The sequence below is a fragment of the Dipodomys merriami genome, unplaced genomic scaffold (genome assembly GCF_024711535.1).
Source record: "Dipodomys merriami isolate MVZ:Mamm:240054 unplaced genomic scaffold, mDipMer1.0.p SCAF_625, whole genome shotgun sequence".
Classification (NCBI taxonomy): domain Eukaryota; kingdom Metazoa; phylum Chordata; class Mammalia; order Rodentia; family Heteromyidae; genus Dipodomys; species Dipodomys merriami.
In genome coordinates, this window is record NW_027206208.1 from 118843 (window position 1) to 137689 (window position 18847).

The 18847-nt window shown below is 38.3% G+C and overlaps 1 protein-coding gene across 7 annotated transcripts in view; it reads right to left on the bottom strand.

Moving 5' to 3' along the window:
- LOC138815135 (carboxyl-terminal PDZ ligand of neuronal nitric oxide synthase protein) overlaps positions 1-18847 on the bottom strand; it is a 342848-nt gene that overhangs the window by 96700 nt on the left and 227301 nt on the right. The gene's annotated exons all lie outside the window — the stretch shown is intronic.

Genomic DNA, 18847 nt, shown 5'->3' on the forward strand with positions numbered 1-18847 from the left:
CCAAATCCCTTTGCCCTTAGCATTTTGTACTTTCAATCACTATGAGTCTAGAATTTAAGAATCAATATCCTCTAATTTACTTTGCCTATGTCAAGTTCCATCTGACTATCTTGTTTGAGGGCAAGATTCTGTTCCAGTAACCATTGTACCAACTATCAACTTGTTACTCAGCTCAAATTTGCTCTGTAATAACAGACAAAATTCCTTTAAGGATGACTGCTGTGCAGGAAACACATTCTGTAGAATTGAGAGACACCACAAGAAGAAAGGGCTTCTCTTGGTCCAGCTGGCACACAGGTATCAGCATCCCAGGTAAAAGGACATCTAATGGTATTCTGTCAAGGCGACATGCCCAGAACACACTGGTACTCTGCAGCACAAATCTAGCCTAGTCACCACCTCCCTGATGCCCTCCCAAAACGTGACTCTGATGTTGTCCACCTCCCACCCACAGGGTTCCCCAACTCTCTGTGCTAGTCTGTACTCACTCCCACCCAGTTTGTTTCTTGTGGCTCTCCTAATGCAGACACTGCACATTCATGCCATACCCTGACTCTCCCCAACCCCGACTCTAACCACAGACCACCTGAACCCAGCCCCTGGGGAATTGCTTTCTGGCTTCCAGTAACTTGGGGCCAGCCCTGCTCTAAGCAACCTAGTGAACTGTCTTCCGTCTAAAGGCTGCAATCACATGACAATGTAAGAAGAGCATAATAGGGAGAAGTCCCTTTCAAGTTTGCCTTATCTGTGTACTTTCTCTTTATATCTCACAAGTACTCTTTTATCATAACTTATAATTCTTTTGAAGACATTTTTTCTGACTCCTGACTGGACCCCAAATGGCACACTACTATTTCTTCCAGTTCCTAGCACAATGACAACAGTGCCTAATACTTTTCTATGCATTTCTCCCTTTTTCCAGTTAGCTATGAGTAATTGATATGGAAGGTTAAAGTTGGGACATACTTCCATTACTTTCTAATCATCTCCCCCAGCTGGGGCTGGCTGGGACCCCTTTGAGGACAATTCTTAATTGGTTTGATCATTTAAACTAAAAACTGCAAATGATTTCCTATCTGGATTCTGGAGATTAATCAGATTAATTTACTTCTCCTAGTTTTACATTTTAAAAAAGAACTGTTATTTGTCAGTCTAATCCTTAATATCAAGAAATATAAATGTCACAGAAGATTTATTCAAATATGATAATTCTATCAGAGCCTAAGGGGTAGAGTCAGAGACACAAAGGAAATGAAATTCAAAAGCACAATGACTTCCATACTTGTACAAGTACTACTCTAATACTATTTAACTTCCCTTATCCTCAGGAAGCATGTCCTTGAACCCAGAAAGGGCAAAATCAACATGTTAATGAAGTAAAAGCCAAAATTAGTAAAGGGGTAGTAAAACAAAGTATTATCTAGGCCTGTTTCAGTTCTGTTCTCAGCCTTATCAGTGACTTGTATGAATGTATTCTTATTGAAGATGCACTTACTAGAAAACTAAGATAGCTAATTAACCTTTTACTAGGATATGGTGGTGTAACATGGGGTCAATTCAACAAAGCTAGAACGATATCTTCTACTATACTCTTCCTTGTAAAGCTCCTATTTAGGGTTGCCCATAGGAGAACTTGGTAGGAAATTTGAGAAACAGGACTGAAATGGTAGCTATTTTCCTCTGGAAGTCATTGATGTTCAGAGGCAAGAAGGGATAGATGTTAAGGTTTCAGTAAATTATTTCTCCTAAAGTTAGCCTTCTCTTTTCTGTGTATCCAACTATCCTTCATAACTGTCAGCACTGCTGAACAACAGTGAACCCAGGTCCAACATTGGACACTTTACTGAAAACTCAAAGATGGAAGACATTAAGAGCCAGCAGGTTCTCAGAGACTCTGTAACTTGTCCCCTTTTTGATTCTAAACTCTCTGAACTCTGGTGAATATGCATGCCTGGCTTTGTGCAAACTTTGATTCCTAACTCCTACCAGGGTTGGTTAAAGATTTTTCTCTGATCCCTTTGGATCCTTTACTTCCCAGCTCCCATTACAGTTGTGCACATCTAATTTCTCCAACAAATTCCTCATCACATTGTACACATCATCTCTGTCTTGCTTCTCTGATTGAACCTGGATTCATAAGAATTCAGAAACTGAATTCTGAAAAGATCTAACAAATCAGGGACAGTGTCTAAGCCCTGAGTTCAAGCTCCATGACTAACAACAAGAGTGTAACATTCTACATTAGAAATAAATTTGTGAGCTGGGCACCGGTGTCTCATGCCTATAATCCTAACTACTCAGGAGGCTGAGATCTGAGGATCGTGATTCAAAGCCAGCCTAGGCAGGAAAGTCCGTGAGATTCTTATCTCCAATAAACCACTAGAAAACCAGAAGTGGCACTGTGGCTCAAGCGGTAGAGCACTCGCCTTGAGCTTAAAAGTGCAGGGACAGCGCCCAAGCCCAGAGTTCAAGCCCCATGACCAACCAAAAAAAAAAAAAAAAAAAAGAAAGAAATTTGTGTTTCTGTATTTTACAATGAGAATATAGTATCTGAGATATTCTGCCAAATTATAAGATTTTAAAAGGAAATACTATCTTCTGAAATTAAGAAGTTTAGAAAAATATGCTAAAGAATGGCTTTGGGAACCTTGGATAACTGAAGGAAAGAAAAATATGACCTCTATGTTTGTGTTCTCAGAGAGAAAAGCTAGGGATGAATGGGGCACAACTGTGTAAAGAAATTTGCTTGGGACTAGGCAGATGGCTCAGTGGTAGAGTGCTTGCCTTGCATGCATGAGCCCCTGAGTTCAATTCCTTAGAACCACATAAGCAGAAAAAGCCAAAAGTAGTGCTGTGGATCAAGTGGTAGAGTGCTAGCCTTGGCCTGAACAGGTGAGGGACAGTGCCCAGGCCTAGAGTTCAATCCCCACAACTGGCAAAAAAAGAAAAAGAAAAAAGAAAAAGAAATTTGCTTCAACTTATTGAGGAGCATTAATAACAAACAATTTCATAGAAACAGAAGTATCCTGTAACAGAGGAGAAAAACTCTCAAAATGTTCAATATAGTGCTATGATTTTAGGGGTCACCAAGGACAGGAGGAAGGGACTACTAGAGAGTTACTATATAATGGTTTCTGAGTTTCCTTCAGAGTGGTGAAAACATCAAAGAAATTGATAGTGATGATGGTGTACAACTCTGTATATGTAAATAATGCCCTGGTTTTATACACTTAACATGGTAAAACTTTTGTTATATTTCATAAATAAAAATGCAAATTCTGTTACTCTGCATGAGTGCAAAATATTTAACTGTAGAAGTTGACTTCATAAGAAAACAAAATCGTCTTTACTGATGTGGATAACAGCATTTTCCTTGACTAGGAAGAATGCATTTATACTAGAAGAGCTCTCTTAAAGTGAACATTTAAGAAATCCAGTGTTCTATTAATGCCATTAGCAATTATGTGTTCTTTACCAGAGCAACTGATTTAATCCAGCATAGTTTCATAAGGACAGAAAAATAATGGTATCCATGGAAAGCTTATATGTGTTACCATTTTATAACCATGACAGCTGTTCTCACTGATGGTAAAATGGAACATATACAATTTAGAAGAAAATCTCTTTTATCTACCCACACACAGAGATACACAGACAAAAATACCACAATTTCACAGGAAAAAATATCTAAAAGTGCACTAACTAAAGTTCAGTTGTTTGTTCATAAGTGCAGGTTGCTAGCTTTTGATAGATTAAAATGATACCTATAGAGACAACTGTGTGAGTTTTGAGACCAAAGAAATATTTAAATAATTTTTTAAAAATTGGTGTACCTCACCTTAATATATTTATCTAAATATATTTACCTAAAACTAAATAGATGGAAACAGATATACCAAACTAATAGTAACTGAAAGAAACCTTGATAAAGGAGAAAATGTTGGAGGATTATTACAACCTAGTTTCAAAATAAATAGATGAGTAGAATAAAGGATCCAGAAATTAGCCATACACATTGCCTGATTTTTAACAAAGATGCAAAGACACATCAGTGGGTAAATAATAGTTTTCCAGTAAGAGGATACAACAACCTGCATATCTATTGGTAGAAGGAGAAGGGGTATGTGTAGGCAGAAGAGGAACATTATTTTTATCCATTCTTCACATCATGCTAAAAAAAATGTTGAATCATTGGGGATGTAGCACAATGGTAGAATATCTAGGTACAAGACCCTAGATTCAATCTCAGCACAATATGAAGACACAAAATTCTGAATCAGCTTGTCTTACACGCTTAAACATAAAACCATCACACACTTCACTGAAAACAGAAAATCCAGGGCCTTGAGTTAGGTACCAGTTGTGTAGGTATGATATCAAAGCACAATCCAGGCAATTAAAAAACTGAAATAGCACACTTCATCAACATTTAATAATTTGGGCATGATGACAGATGTTTATAATCGCAGTTCTCAAAAGCTGAGGCAGGAGGAGGATGAGTTCAAGGATAGTCCAAACTAATTATAAAGACCGTGTCTCTCTTTTTTTTTTTAATTTTGCTCTTTAAAAGACTCTACTTTAAAAAGTTACATTTGAGGATTAAAAGACTTATAAACCATAAATCTGAGAAAGGATTTATGTTGAGAATGTATAAAGAACTCAAAATGTAATAAAATTAGGGGTTCAGCTGGAGAGTCCAGAAGGGTAAAGTCAGAGGATTATGTAAAGGTACAAGCACACACATTCACCATTTTGACTGAGGTGATGATTCCACGACTGTACATGTGTCAAAATTATTCACTTTAAAGATGTTCAATTTTTGTATACCGTTATGCCTCAGTAAAGTTACTGTTTACAAATCAGCAGCTTATATGGGACATATGAAAGCTTTAGGAAAACCATTTTCTTACAACCAGAAAAAGGCAAAATTCAAACTCATGAGCAGTACACCACAAAGAGAAATATATTCATAAATATATAATGTAAATCACATATTATATATGTATATACATCACACTGATAAATAAATATCATATATAAGACTACAATAAAGGCCAAGAAACCGCATCGAAACTGAGAACCCAGTTGTCGCAGCCCCAAGAAGGTGGATAACATGACAAGAACTACCAAACACTCTGTCGGTACTTAACTGTCCAATTAAGCGATATAGACTGTCTAGTTGGATTAAAAAGCAAGATCCTTCTATCTGATGCCTTCAGGAGTCACACCTTGCCCCTAAAAACAAGCATATTTTGAAAGTGAAAGGCTGGAATAAAATCTATCAAGCAAATGGCCCCCATAAACAGGCAGGAGTTGCAATCCTAATATCAGAAAAAACAGACTTCAAATTAAAACTAGTGACGAGAGATAAAGGAGGTCACTACATACTAATTAAGCGATCTCTCCTCTAGGAGGATATTATAATTCTAAATATCTATTTGCCAAACAATGGAGAAACACAAATTTATCCAAGAAACACTACTTTCCCTCAAATCTACTTAGATCCAAAAACATTAATTGTTGGGGACTTTAACACAACACTATCCCCACATGATAGATCAACTCGGCAAAAACTCCACAGAGAAACCACAGATCTAAAACAACTGCATAGATCAACTAGATTTAACAGACATCTACCAAATATTTTACCCAGCAGCATGTTCTTCTCAGCAGCACACAGAATATTTTCCAAAACAGACCACATTTTAAGTCACAAAGCAAACTTGTCCAACTTCAGAAACATTGAAGTAATACCTTGCATTCTCTCTGACCACAAGGGAATAAAATTAGTACTGAACACCAAAAGCCACCAAAGAAAGTCCTGTAACACATGGAGGCTGAACAACACACTGGTGAACGACCAGTGGGTCATGGAAGAGATTGGAAAGGAAATTCAAATGTTCATGATATTCAACAAAAATGAACACACAAATTAATAGCTTCTCTGGGACAAAGCAAAGGAAGCACTCAGAGGCAAGTCTATAGCTCTGAATTCCTACATCAACAAATTGGAGAGATCTGAAACTAACAATTTAATGAGACATCTGAGCCTCCTTGAAAAAGAGCAGCAAGATAAACCCCAATCCAGTAGACAGAAAGAAATAACTAAAATTAAATCGGAATTAAACAAATTAGATTCCAAAAAAAACATAGAAAGAATCAACAAAACAAAGACTTGGGTCTTCAAAAAAATTAATGAAATTGACAGACCCTTAGCAAATCTTATCAGAAAAAGAAGAGAACATACCCAAATAAACAAACCAGAGATGAGAATGAAAACATCACCACAGAAACAACCAAGATTCAGAACATTATAAGGGAATTGTTCTAAAACCTTTATGCTAATAAGTTTGAGAACCTGGTAGAAATGAATCTTTTCCTAGCAAATATCGACATGCCAAAACTAAACCAAGATGAGTTAAACCAACTTAACAGGCCCATATCAAGCATTGAAATAGAAACAGCAATAAGAGACCTCCCATCTAAGAAAAGCCCAGGAACAGATGGATTTACAGTAGAATTCTAACAAGGCCTTCAAAGCAGAGCTCACACAAATACTCCTCTTCAATGAAATTGAAAGAGAAAGTTCACTACCGAACACTTTCTGTGCAGCCATCAAAACCCTGATCCCAAAACAAGGCAGGGACTCATCAAAGAAAGAGAACCATAGACCCATTTCTCTGTTGAACATTGATGCAAAACTTCTCAACGAAGTTTTGGCCAATCGACTACAACAATTAATCCAAAAAGATCATACACCATAATTAAACAGGATTCATTTCAGGGATGCAAAGCTGGTTCAATATATGTAAATCAATTAATATAATTCATCACATCAACAGGAGCAAGGAATAGACTCACATGGTTATCTCAATAGATACAGAAAAAGCATTTGACAAAATCCAACAGCCCTTTATGATGTAGGTACTGGAAAAACTAGGAATCCAGGGAACATTCCTCAATACAATAAAGGCTGTATATGAAAAACCTACAGCCACAGAGAGTCCGGGACGAAGGAGCCAGACGCAGCAGACAAGCAGATTCTACTCAACACCAACAAGAACCGACAAGGAGCGGACATCTTCATCCTGCTGTTTGCAGACCAGAGACGACCCAGGATCCAAGACTCGGCGTGAGTACAAGCCCGACGTCCTCACTCCTTCTCAGGGAACAGAGGAGGGAAGGCCACCCCTCCCCCCCCAGCACCGGTGATCTCCATCTTGGATACCGACAAAGCTCGGAGGAGCTGCTAGCTCCAGCTCAGGCCTTGGAATAAAACGAGTCATTTAGCAGGTCACAAGAACTTAACGGCGAAGTGACCTGCCAGACTCAGCTCCATCCAGGGAAAAGTCACCCAGCTCAGGCGCCAGCCATTGGAGAGCCTTGCTGCACTGGGTAACCAGAGCCAGAGGCTGCCCCTCCCTCTAGCAGCCACCACAATCAATTGAAAAACAGAAACCCTGAGAATGGCTCCAGGCTGGGCGCTGTGAGCTTTATCACAAAATAGCCCCAGGGAAAAGCTACTGTTTGTTGAAAGGCCTCAACTCTACCCAGAACCTAGCCTCATCACCACATCCCCCTCTTTTGTGACTCTCAAAGCAGATCACCCTCCCAGAAAACTAACCTGGGAGGGGGATCTCAAAATCTTGGGTAAAGCAGAGCATTTTTCTGCCTCTTCCAACAAACCGACTTAAGAAACCAATCAAGCCACAGGACCTCAAGCTGACCAGAGACTCCAACAAGAGACTGGTTACAGACAAAAGGGAGATACAGGATTCTTCCCACTCCTCCCCCCCCCAAAAAAAAAAATCAAAAGACTTTTTTTTCTTTTTTCTTTTTTTTCTTCTTCTTCTTTTCTTTTTTTTTGCTTGTTTTTTGTTTTTTGTTACCTTATATATATATATTTTTCCCTTCTAAAACTTTTATTAATCTTTAATTTTTGCCTCTTCTGAAAAAATAATTGTTTTCCAGTAACTTTTTTTTTTTCATCTTATAATTTTTATTTTAGGAATATGTGAATGAGCATTTTCCTTTCTTGTCTTCTTTCTCTTTTTCTTTCTTTCTTAATTATCTTTTTGTTTTTTGTCTAGCTCTACTGAACTTCTGATCTTTTCTTCTCCCTTTCCCATCCTTAAAGTTTTTCACATCTCCTCTATGTCCCTCCCCTTCTCTGAACATATTCACATTCCTCTCTAAATAGACGGTCTTTTAACCTCTATAATAACATTAATTTTTACGTTTCTATTTTTTTTCTGGTCTCTCTTCATTCCCCTTTCCGTCTCTTCTTTTTCTCTCTCTCTCTACTTGCATTCTACCCAACCCATTTCCTGCATTGTGATTAGGACATAGTTAACTCTCCCTGTGCCTCCCCACACCAATCTATTCCTATTTTTTACCCACATCTCTCCCTAATCCTAATAATTTCTGGTCTTCCAAATTCTTTTCTGCGGTTCGAAGTCCATTAACATATAGTTGTTTGATGTTGAATAGATGTATCTGTTGAACTAGATTGTATCTGTAGACTATTGACTGTACAAACGCAAACTTTGGTTGATGGTTGCCTTAAGATAGTGTTATAGCACAAAACTGGTGCAATCTTCATCTCAAATGGGCAGAGTAAGCCGGAAAAACACAAGAAAAATGGCAAATTCGGGTATCTCAATTCCCAATCTTGATAATCAGGGATTAGAACAGATAAAGAATAATCCAGAGGAGAGTTCCCAAATAGCTCTACAAACACTAATAGCAAACATGATAAATGAGAAGTTTGAAAATGTACAAAGGACTCTGTATGAGCGTGATAGGGAGAGAGAGGAGGCATCCCAGAAGTTTATACAGGAATATCATAAGCGTGAGGAAGCTACTCAAAAACTGATACAGGATTTGCGTGAACAACTTGAGAATACTCAAAGAAAAAGGGAGGAATGGCGTGAGCAGGCAGAGAACACTCAAAGAGAACTGCAGGAATCCCACGAACGGGAAGAAAGAGAACTGCAGGAATCCCACAGACGGGAGGAAGCTAATCAAAGAGTAATTCAGGAATTGAGAGACCAGGTAGAGAATACACAAAGATCATTAAAGGCATTCATGGAATCCATTAACAAAGAGCTGAAGGAAGTCAGGGAGACCACAAAGGGAATGCTGAATGGAACCCAACAGAAGGAATGGGAGTCCAAAGAAACCATAACCAATCAACTAAGTGATTTGAGAACAAACACTGAACACCAAATTAAGGAAGTAAAGAAATTCATACAAGACCTAAAACAGAGCTTCAACAAAGAACTTGAAGCCATCAAAGCTGACCAATTAGAAGGAAAAGAGATAAAAAACAAAGTAGAGAGTCTTGACAGCAGGTTAGACCACGCAGAAGATCGAATCTCAGGAATTGAAGACAGCATAGATATTATAGAGAAAGAACATACAACCATCCAAGACAAGTCCAAGAAATATGATAGGTATATCCAACACCTGGAAGACACCATCAGAAGGCCCAATCAAAGGATAATGGGTGTAGAGGAGCACCTAGAAACAGAAGTTAATGGTCTAGGAAATTTGTTTAACAGGATCCTAGCAGAGAACTTCCCAAACATACAAAAAGATAGGCCTATTCAGATACAAGAAGCTTTTAGAACCCCAAATAGACCAGACCAGAATAGGACATCCCACCATCACATTATAATCCACACAGGATCAACTCAGACCAAGGAAAAGATCCTTAAAGCTGTCAAGGAGAAAAGGGTAATCACCTATAAAGGGAAACCAATTAGAATCACCTCAGATTTCTCAGCAGAGACAATCAAAGCAAGAAGAGCCTGGAATGATGTATGCCATGCCCTAAAAACAAACAACTATCAACCAAGAATACTGTACCCAGCTAAACTCTCCTTCATAACTGAAGGCCAAATAAAAACCTTCCATAGCAAAGAAAAATTGAAACAATACATCTCCACCAAACCAGCCCTACAAAAGATTCTTAAAGATGTCCTACACATAGAAAACCAACAAGACCGCAACAAAGGCCAAGAAACTGCACCCAAACTGAGAATCCAAGAACCTTAGGAAGAACCCAGTTTTCGCAGCCCCCAAGAAGGTGGATAACATGGCAGGAACTCCCAAATACCTCTCAGTCCTATCTCTTAACGTTAACGGACTGAACTCTCCAATTAAGCGACATAGACTGTCTAGTTGGATTAAAAAACAAGACCCTTCTATCTGCTGCCTGCAGGAGTCACATCTTGCCCGTAAAAACAAACACATTTTCAATGTTAAAGGCTGGAACAAAATCTACCAAGCAAATGGCCCTCATAAACAGGCGGGAGTTGCAATCCTAATATAAGATAAAATAGACTTCAAATTAAAATTTGTGAGAAGAGATAAAGAAGGTTGCTACATACTAATTAAAGGATCTCTCCTTCAGGAGGATATTACAATTCTAAATATCTATTCGCCAAACAATGGAGCACCCAAATTTATAAAAAGAAACACTACTTTCCCTCAGATCCCATATAGATCCAAAGACATTAATTGTTGGGGATTTTAACACACCACTCTCCCCACTAGATAGATCAACTCGGCAAAAACTCAACAGAGAAACCACAGATCTAAACAGCTGCATAGATCAACTAGACTTAACAGACATTTACCGAACATTTCACCCAGCAGTATCAGAATACACGTTCTTCTCAGCAGCACATGGAACGTTTTCTAAAATAGACCACATTTTAGGCCACAAAGCAAACTTGTCTAAATTCAGAAACATTGAAGTTATACCTTGCATTCTCTCTGACCACAAGGGAATAAAATTAGAACTCAACACCAAAAGCCACCAAAGAAAGTCCGGTATCACATGGAGGCTGAACAACACACTGCTGAATCATGAGTGGGTCATGGAAGAGATTAGAAAGGAAATTCAAATGTTCATGCTATTCAACAAAAATGAACACACAAATTACCAGCTCCTCTGGGACACAGCAAAGGCAGTACTCAGAGGCAAGTTTATAGCTCTGAGCTCCTACATCAACAAATTGGAGAGATCGGAAACTAGCAATTTAATGACACATCTAAACCTCCTTGAAAAAGAGCAGCAAGATAAACCCCAATCCAGTAGACGGAAAGAAATAATCAAAATTAAATCAGAATTAAATGAATTAGAATCCAAAAATACTATAGAAAGAATCAACAAAACAAAGAGTTGGTTCTTCGAAAAACTTAACAAAATTGACAGACCCTTAGCAAACCTTATCAGAAAAAGGAGAGAACACACCCAAATTAATAAACTCAGAGTTGAGAATGGAAACATCACCACAGAAACAACCAAGATTCAGAACATTATAAGGGAATACTTCTCAAAACTTTATGCTAATAAGTTTGAGAACTTGACAGAAATGGACCTTTTCCTAGCAAATATTGACATGCCAAAACTAAACCAAGATGAGTTAAACCAGCTTAACAGGCCCATATCAAGCATTGAAATAGAAACAGCAATAAGAGACCTCCCAGCTAAGAAAAGTCCAGGACCAGATGGTTTTACAGCGGAATTTTAAAAGGCCTTCAAAGCAGAGCTCACACCAATACTCCTCCAACTCTTCAATGAAATTGAAAGAGAAAGCTCACTACCGAACACATTCTATGAAGCCATCATAACCCTCATCCCAAAACCAGGCAGAGACTCATCAAAGAAAGAGAACTATAGACCCATTTCTTTGATGAACATTGATGCAAAACTTCTCAACAAAATTTTGGCCAATCGACTTCAACAATTCATCCAAAAAATCATACACCATGATCAAACAGGATTCATTTCAGGGATGCAAAGCTGGTTCAATATACGCAAATCAATTAATATTATTCATCACATCAACAGGAGCAAGAATAAGAACCACATGGTTATCTCAATAGATGCAGAAAAAGCATTTGACAAGATCCAACACCCCTTTATGATGAAGATTCTGGAAAAATTAGGAATCCATGGATCATTCCTCAATACAATAAAGGCTGTATATGACAATCCTACAGCCAGCATTATACTCAATGGTGAAAAACTAAAGCCATTTCCTCTTAACTCAGGAACAAGACAAGGATGCCCACTCTCTCCACTTCTCTTCAATCTAGTATTAGAATGCCTAGCTACAGAAATAAGACAAGATGCAGACATAAAGGGGATCCAAATAGGGAAAGAAGAAATAAAACTCTCCCTCTTTGCAGATGACATGATCTTGTATTTAAAGAATCCCATAGACTCCACTCCCAAATTACTCAAGCTGATTCAAAACTTTGACAAAGTAGCAGGTTATAAAATTAACCCCCAAAAATCAATGGCTTTTCTATATGCCAACAATGAGAAAAGTGTGGCTGAAATTAGGAAAGCAACTCCATTTGTAATAGCCCCACAAAAAATTAAATACCTAGGAATTAACCAATTAACTTAACCAAAGAAGTGAAGGACCTCTATGATGAAAACTTTAAAATCTTGAAAAAGGAAATCAACACAGAACTTAAAAAATGGCAAAACCTCCCATGCTCCTGGATTGGCAAGATTAACATCGTGAAAATGGCAATACTTCCCAAGGCTATCTACAAATTCATCGCGATACCTATCAAAATTCCACCCTCATTCTTCAAGGAAATAGAAGAGGCAATCCAAAAATTCATATGGAACAATAAAAGACCCCGAATAGCAAAAACGCTCCTCAACGGAAAGAACACTGCTGGAGAAATATTAATACCAAATTTCAAACTCTACTATAAAGCCATAGTAATCAAAACAGCTTGGTATTGGCATAAGAACAGACCTCAGGACCAATGGAATAGAATTGAAAACCCAGAAATGAATCTACAGACCTATAGCCATCTAATCTTCGATAAGGAAGCTAAAACAATAGAATGGAACAAAGACAGCCTCTTCAGTAAATGGTGCTGGCAAAATTGGTTAACTACATGTAGAAAACTAAAGCTAGATCCTTATATATCACCCTGCACCAGAATCAACTCCAAGTGGATCAAAGACCTTGAAGTCAAAGCAGACACTCTGAAAACATTACAGGATAGAATAGGAGAAACCCTAGGTCTCCTTGGCTCAGGCCGAAATTTTCTGAATAGAGACCCGGAAGCACAACAAATCAAAGAAAGGTTGGACAAATGGGATTGCATAAGGTTGCAGAGCTTCTGCAGGGCAAATGACATAGCTAGCAAGATCAATAGAAAGCCCACCGATTGGGAGAAGATCTTTACTAGCCATACAACGGACAAGGGTCTCATATCTAAAATATACTTGGAACTCAAAAAATTAAATCCCCCAACAACAAATCCTCAAAGAAACAACTGCCCAATAAATAAGTGGGCGAAAGACTTAAAGAGAAGCTTCTCTGAAGAAGAAAGAAGGATGGCCAATAGACACATGAAGAAATGTTCAACATCCCTAGCCATAAAAGAAATGCAAATCAAAACAACATTGAGATATCACCTCACTCCAGTTAGAACAGCAAAAATCAAGAACTCTAACAACAACAGATGCTGGAGGGGATGTGGACAGAAAGGAACCTTACTTCATTGTTGGTGGGAATGAAAACTTGTTCAACCACTTTGGAAAGCAGTATGGAGGTTCCTCAAAAGTCTTCACATAGATCTCCCCTATGATCCAGCAATCGCACTTTTGGGCATTTACCCAAATGTTTACAAACAAGACCACACTAAAGCTACCAGCACAACTATGTTTATTGCAGCATTATTTACCATAGCTAAGATATGGAACCAACCCAGATGCCCCTCAGTAGATGAATGGATCAAGAAAATGTGGTATATATACACAATGGAATTCTATGCCTCCATCAGAAAGAATGACATTTCCCCATTTGTCAGGAAATGGAATGGTTTGGAAAAAATTATATTAAGTGAAGTAAGCCAGGCCCAAAGAAGCATAGGTCCCATGGTTTCCCTTATTTGCAATATCTAGTATAGGTATGAGTCAAGCGGAAAAGGTCAGATAATGTGATGTTAGGAAAATGAACCCTTAAATATGTATTTTAATGTTTTCGTTTCTTTCATGCATGTGTTTCTAACGCATTTATAAGATTATTTCTTTGTTGCTTTGTATGTCCCTCCCCCACAGTGTAACCCCCGCTTTCACTATATTTGATGTCAGTATAACATGTGGAGGAGATGGGGACAAACAAGTCGTTTAAGGATTCAGGTGGACCTGTTGCAACAATGAGAAGTACAAAATGTCATGTCAAAACCAACTTTACAATGTCAGTGTGGGGGGGGAGGGGGGTATAATTGTTGGGGGGAGGGGGGAGGCTGGGAAGGGAGGTGAAGGGTAAACAAAGGAGGAGGCTGCAATGCTTGGTAAGAAATGTATGCATTATCCTGCCCATGTAATTGTAGCCCCTCTGTACAGTATATTCTCAAATAAAATAAAATTAAATTTAAAAAAAAAAAAAGAAAAACCTACAGCCAGCATTATAGTTAATGGTGAAAAAGTAAATCCATTTCCTCTTAACTCCGGAATGAGACAAGGATGTCCACTCTCCCTAATACTCTTCAATTTAGTATTAGAATGCCTAGCTACAGCAATAAGATAAGATGCAAACATAAAAGGGATCCAAATAGAGAAAGATGAAGTAAAACTCTTCCTCTTTACAGATGACATGATATTGTATTTAAAGAATCCCATGGCCTCCACTCCCAAATTACTCAAGCTGATTCAAAACTTTGGCAAAGTAGCAGGGTATAAAATTAACCCTCAAAAATCAATGGCTTTTTTGTATGCCAACAATGAGAAAAGCGTGGCTGAAATCAGGAAACTCCATTTGTAATAGCCCAACAAAAAGTAAAATACCTAGGAGTTAACTTAACCAAAGAAGTGAAGGACCTCTATGATGAAAACTTTAAAAACCTGAAAAAGGAAATCAAAACAGAACTTAGTAAGTGACAAAAACTCCCACGCGCCTGGACTGGAAGGATCAACATAGTAAAAATGGCAATACTTCCCAAAGCTATCTACAAATTCAATGTGATACCTATCAATATTCCAACCTCATTCTTCAGGGAAATAGAAGAGGCAATCCAAAAATTCATATGGAACAATAAAAGATCCTCAATAGCAAAAACGATCCTTAACAGAAAGAACAGTGCTGGAGGAATGTCAATACCAAATTTCAAACTCTACAGCAAAGCCATAGTAATCAAAACAGCTTGGTACTGGCACAAGAACAGACCTCAGGACCAATGGAATAGAATTGAAAACCCAGAAATGAACCCACAGGCCTATAGCTATCTAATTTTCGATAAGGGAGCTCAAAAAAAAAAAAGAATGGTAGAAAGCCTCTTCAGTAAATGGTGCTGGCAAAATTGGTTAATCATCTGTAGAAAACTAAAGCTAGATCCTTATATCTCAGCCTACACCAGAATCAACTCCAAATGGATCAAAGACCTTGGAGTCAAAGCAGACACCCTGAAAACATTACAGGATGGAATAGGAGAAACCCTAGGTCTCCTTGGCACAGGCCAAAATTTTCTTAATAGAGACCCAGAAACACAACAAACCAAAGAAAGGTTGGACAAATGGGATTGCATGAAATTGCAGAGCTTCTGCATGGCAAAGGACATAGCTATCAAGATGAATAGAAAGCCCACGGACTGGAAGAAGATCTTCACTAGCTATACAACAAACAAGGGTCTCACATCTAAAATATACCTGGAACTCAAAAACTTAAATCCCCCAACAACAAATCCTCAAAGAAACAACTGCCCATTTAAAAAATGTGCTAAAGACTTACAGAGAAACCTCTGAAGAGGAAAGAAGGACGGCCAATAGACACATGAAGAAATGCTCAACTTCCCTAGCCATAAAAGAAATGCAAATCAAAACAACATTGAGATACCACCTCACCCGTGTTAGAATGGTTATAATTAAGAACTCTAATAACAACAGATGCTGGAAGGGATGTGGACAGAAGGGAACTCTACTGCATTATTGATGGGAATGTAAACTTGTTCAACCACTTTGGGAAGCAGTATGGAGGTTCCTCAAAAGACTCCACATAGAGCTCCCCTATGACCCAGCAATCCCACTTTTGGGCATTTACCCAAATGTTAACAAACAAGACCATACTAAAGTTACCAACACAACAGTGTTTGTTGCAGCATTATTTACCATAGCTAAAATATGGAACCAACCCAGATGGCCCTCAGTAGATGAACGGATCTAGAAAATGTGGTATATATACACAATGGAATTCTATGCCTCCATCAAAAAAAAAGACATTGCCCCATTTGTTAGAAAATGCAAAGACGGAAAAAGTTATATTAAGTGAAGTAAGCCAAGCCCAGAGAAATATAGGTCCCATGTTTTCCCTTATTTGCAATAACTAGTATATGTCTGGGACAAGCAACAATGGTCAGCTAAGTTGATGTTAGGCGAAATGAAGCCCAAGATAAGGACTCAAACATTTTTTTTTTATTTCTTGCTATTGTTTCTAACATATTTATAAAATTGATTTCTCTGTTGCTTTGTATGTTTCTCTGGCAGGGCATAACTCCTGTTTTCACTGTATTTGATGCTGATATAATTTGGGGAGGGGAAAGGAAAAAACAAATTGTTTAAATAGGGATACAGGTGGACCCATTGCAGCAATGAGATGTACAAGATATTATGTCAAAAAACGAACTTTACAACTTTGGTGGAAGAGGGGGGAACGGGGGTGGCTGGTGGGGGGGGCATGGGAGGGGAGATGGGATGAGATGGGAAGGGGAAACAAAGGAGGAGGCAACAATGCTTGATAAGAAATGTACTCATTACCTTGCTCACATAATTGCAACCCCTCTGTATGATATTTTCACAATTAGAAAAACTACAAAAATATCATATATATATATATGGAAGATATACACACACACACACACACACACACACACACACACACACACACACACACACGTTGCCAATGTTATTTTTGTGTTTTTTTAAAAAAACAACAGAAACTTTCCTTTCTATAAAATGCAGGTGAGAGGTTTATTTATATTCTTCAAACCCAGTTCTGAGACAATATATTTCTTAAAAAGTTTTTTCATCACTCAAGTAGAAAGTAATTGTTCTACCTTGTGAATTACCATAATTTATGTTAATTTTCAGATATGTTTCAATATATTTATCTTGGGCACTAAATAAGAGCTTTTTTGCTCAAGGCTGCACTGTATCATTTTGAGCCACAGATCCACTTCCAATTTTTAGGTGGTTAATTTAAGATAAGTCTCATGGACTTTCCTGCCTGGGCTGGCTTCAAACCATGATCCATCGCCACTTGCTGAGTAGCTGGGATAACAGGCACAATCCATAGTGTCTAGCCATTGCACACTTTTTAAATGCTTCAATGGGCCAGGCATGGGCTTGGTGAACAGGGAAAGTTCTCCCCTTCAAGAGTCTTGCAGTCCAGTGTTAAAAAAGAATAATAAAAGGATTTTTTTAAAAAAAGAGTCTTGCAGTCCAGTGTCAAGAGTGACATATTAAAAGGATACACTCATATGTGCATACCAGAAACACATTAAAATAATTTCAAGAAACACTGAAAGTGCAACTGGAACATAGGAAGAAATTCAGCCTGTCAGTACTACAATGACATATTCAGTGTCTGTTTCCACACTGGACCGAAACTCCCCAAGAACTAAGGACCAATCACTTCAGTAATCCAAATGACCCAGAAGACTACTTGCTGCTTATCTGAATGAACGGAAATTCCATTCAAAGGCAGAACCACCATAATACCAACTTCACAGCTGAATTCCAATCCTTATCCACTTTGGCAACAAAGGCATGGCAATAATTTGAGAGGGAACTAAAAGTAAACCTTAACTTAGGTCTCTAAATTTCCAAAGATCAGCCATTCATCCAGTGAATGAAACAAGGAGAGGTAGGGTGGGTCTCAGGCTGTAGAAATCCAATACAGAAGAATGACATCCATGATGCCAGGTACTGTCATGTTTCCCAAGAAAACTGTAGCTTATCGTATGCTGTTGTTAGGATGGCAGCCATCCAACATGTATAGAAATCATATCAATCTCACTCACTGAAATCAGCTCCTCGGCATGGATTAAAAATATCATAAAGTAGTGGCTCATAACAATATAAATTTATTTCTCAAATTTCTTTTTTTTTATTTTTTTATTTTTTTGTCGGTTGTGGGGCTTGAACTCTGGGCTTGGGCACTTTCCTTGGGCTCTTCAGCTCAAGGTGAGAGCTCTACCACTTGAGACACAGCACCACTTCCAGTTTTCTAGTGGTTTATTGGAAATAAGAGTCTCATGGAGTTTCCTGCCCAGACTGAATTGGAACTGTGATCCTCAGATCTCAGCCTCCTGAGTAGCTAGGATTACAGGCGTGAGACACCAGTGCCCAGCTTATTTCTCAAATTTCTGAAGGCATGGAGGTCCAAGAAAAAAGGACCAGAAGCTTCAGTATCTGATGAAAGCCCACTTTCTGGGTTATAAATGGTGCCCACCAGCAGTGTTCACATGGCTTTTAAAAAAGGCAAGCTATGGAGGGCCCCACCCACTCCTTTATAAGGATCCTTACCTAAAATACAAAGATCGATCCTCACAGCCTAATCACCTGAGAACTCCACCTTCTAACATTATCAGCTTGACTACTGAAAATTTTAACACCAGCTAGGCCAGGTGGCTAATGCCCAAGATCATAGTTTGAGTCTAACATGGGAAGAAAAGCTCATGACATTCCTTTTTCAAAATAACCAGAAAAAAGCCAAAGTGGTATGTCTCCAGAATGCCAGCCAAGAAAGCTGAGAAAGCTTGAAGTTGTGAGATCAAACCTTTATACCCACAAAAACAAACACAC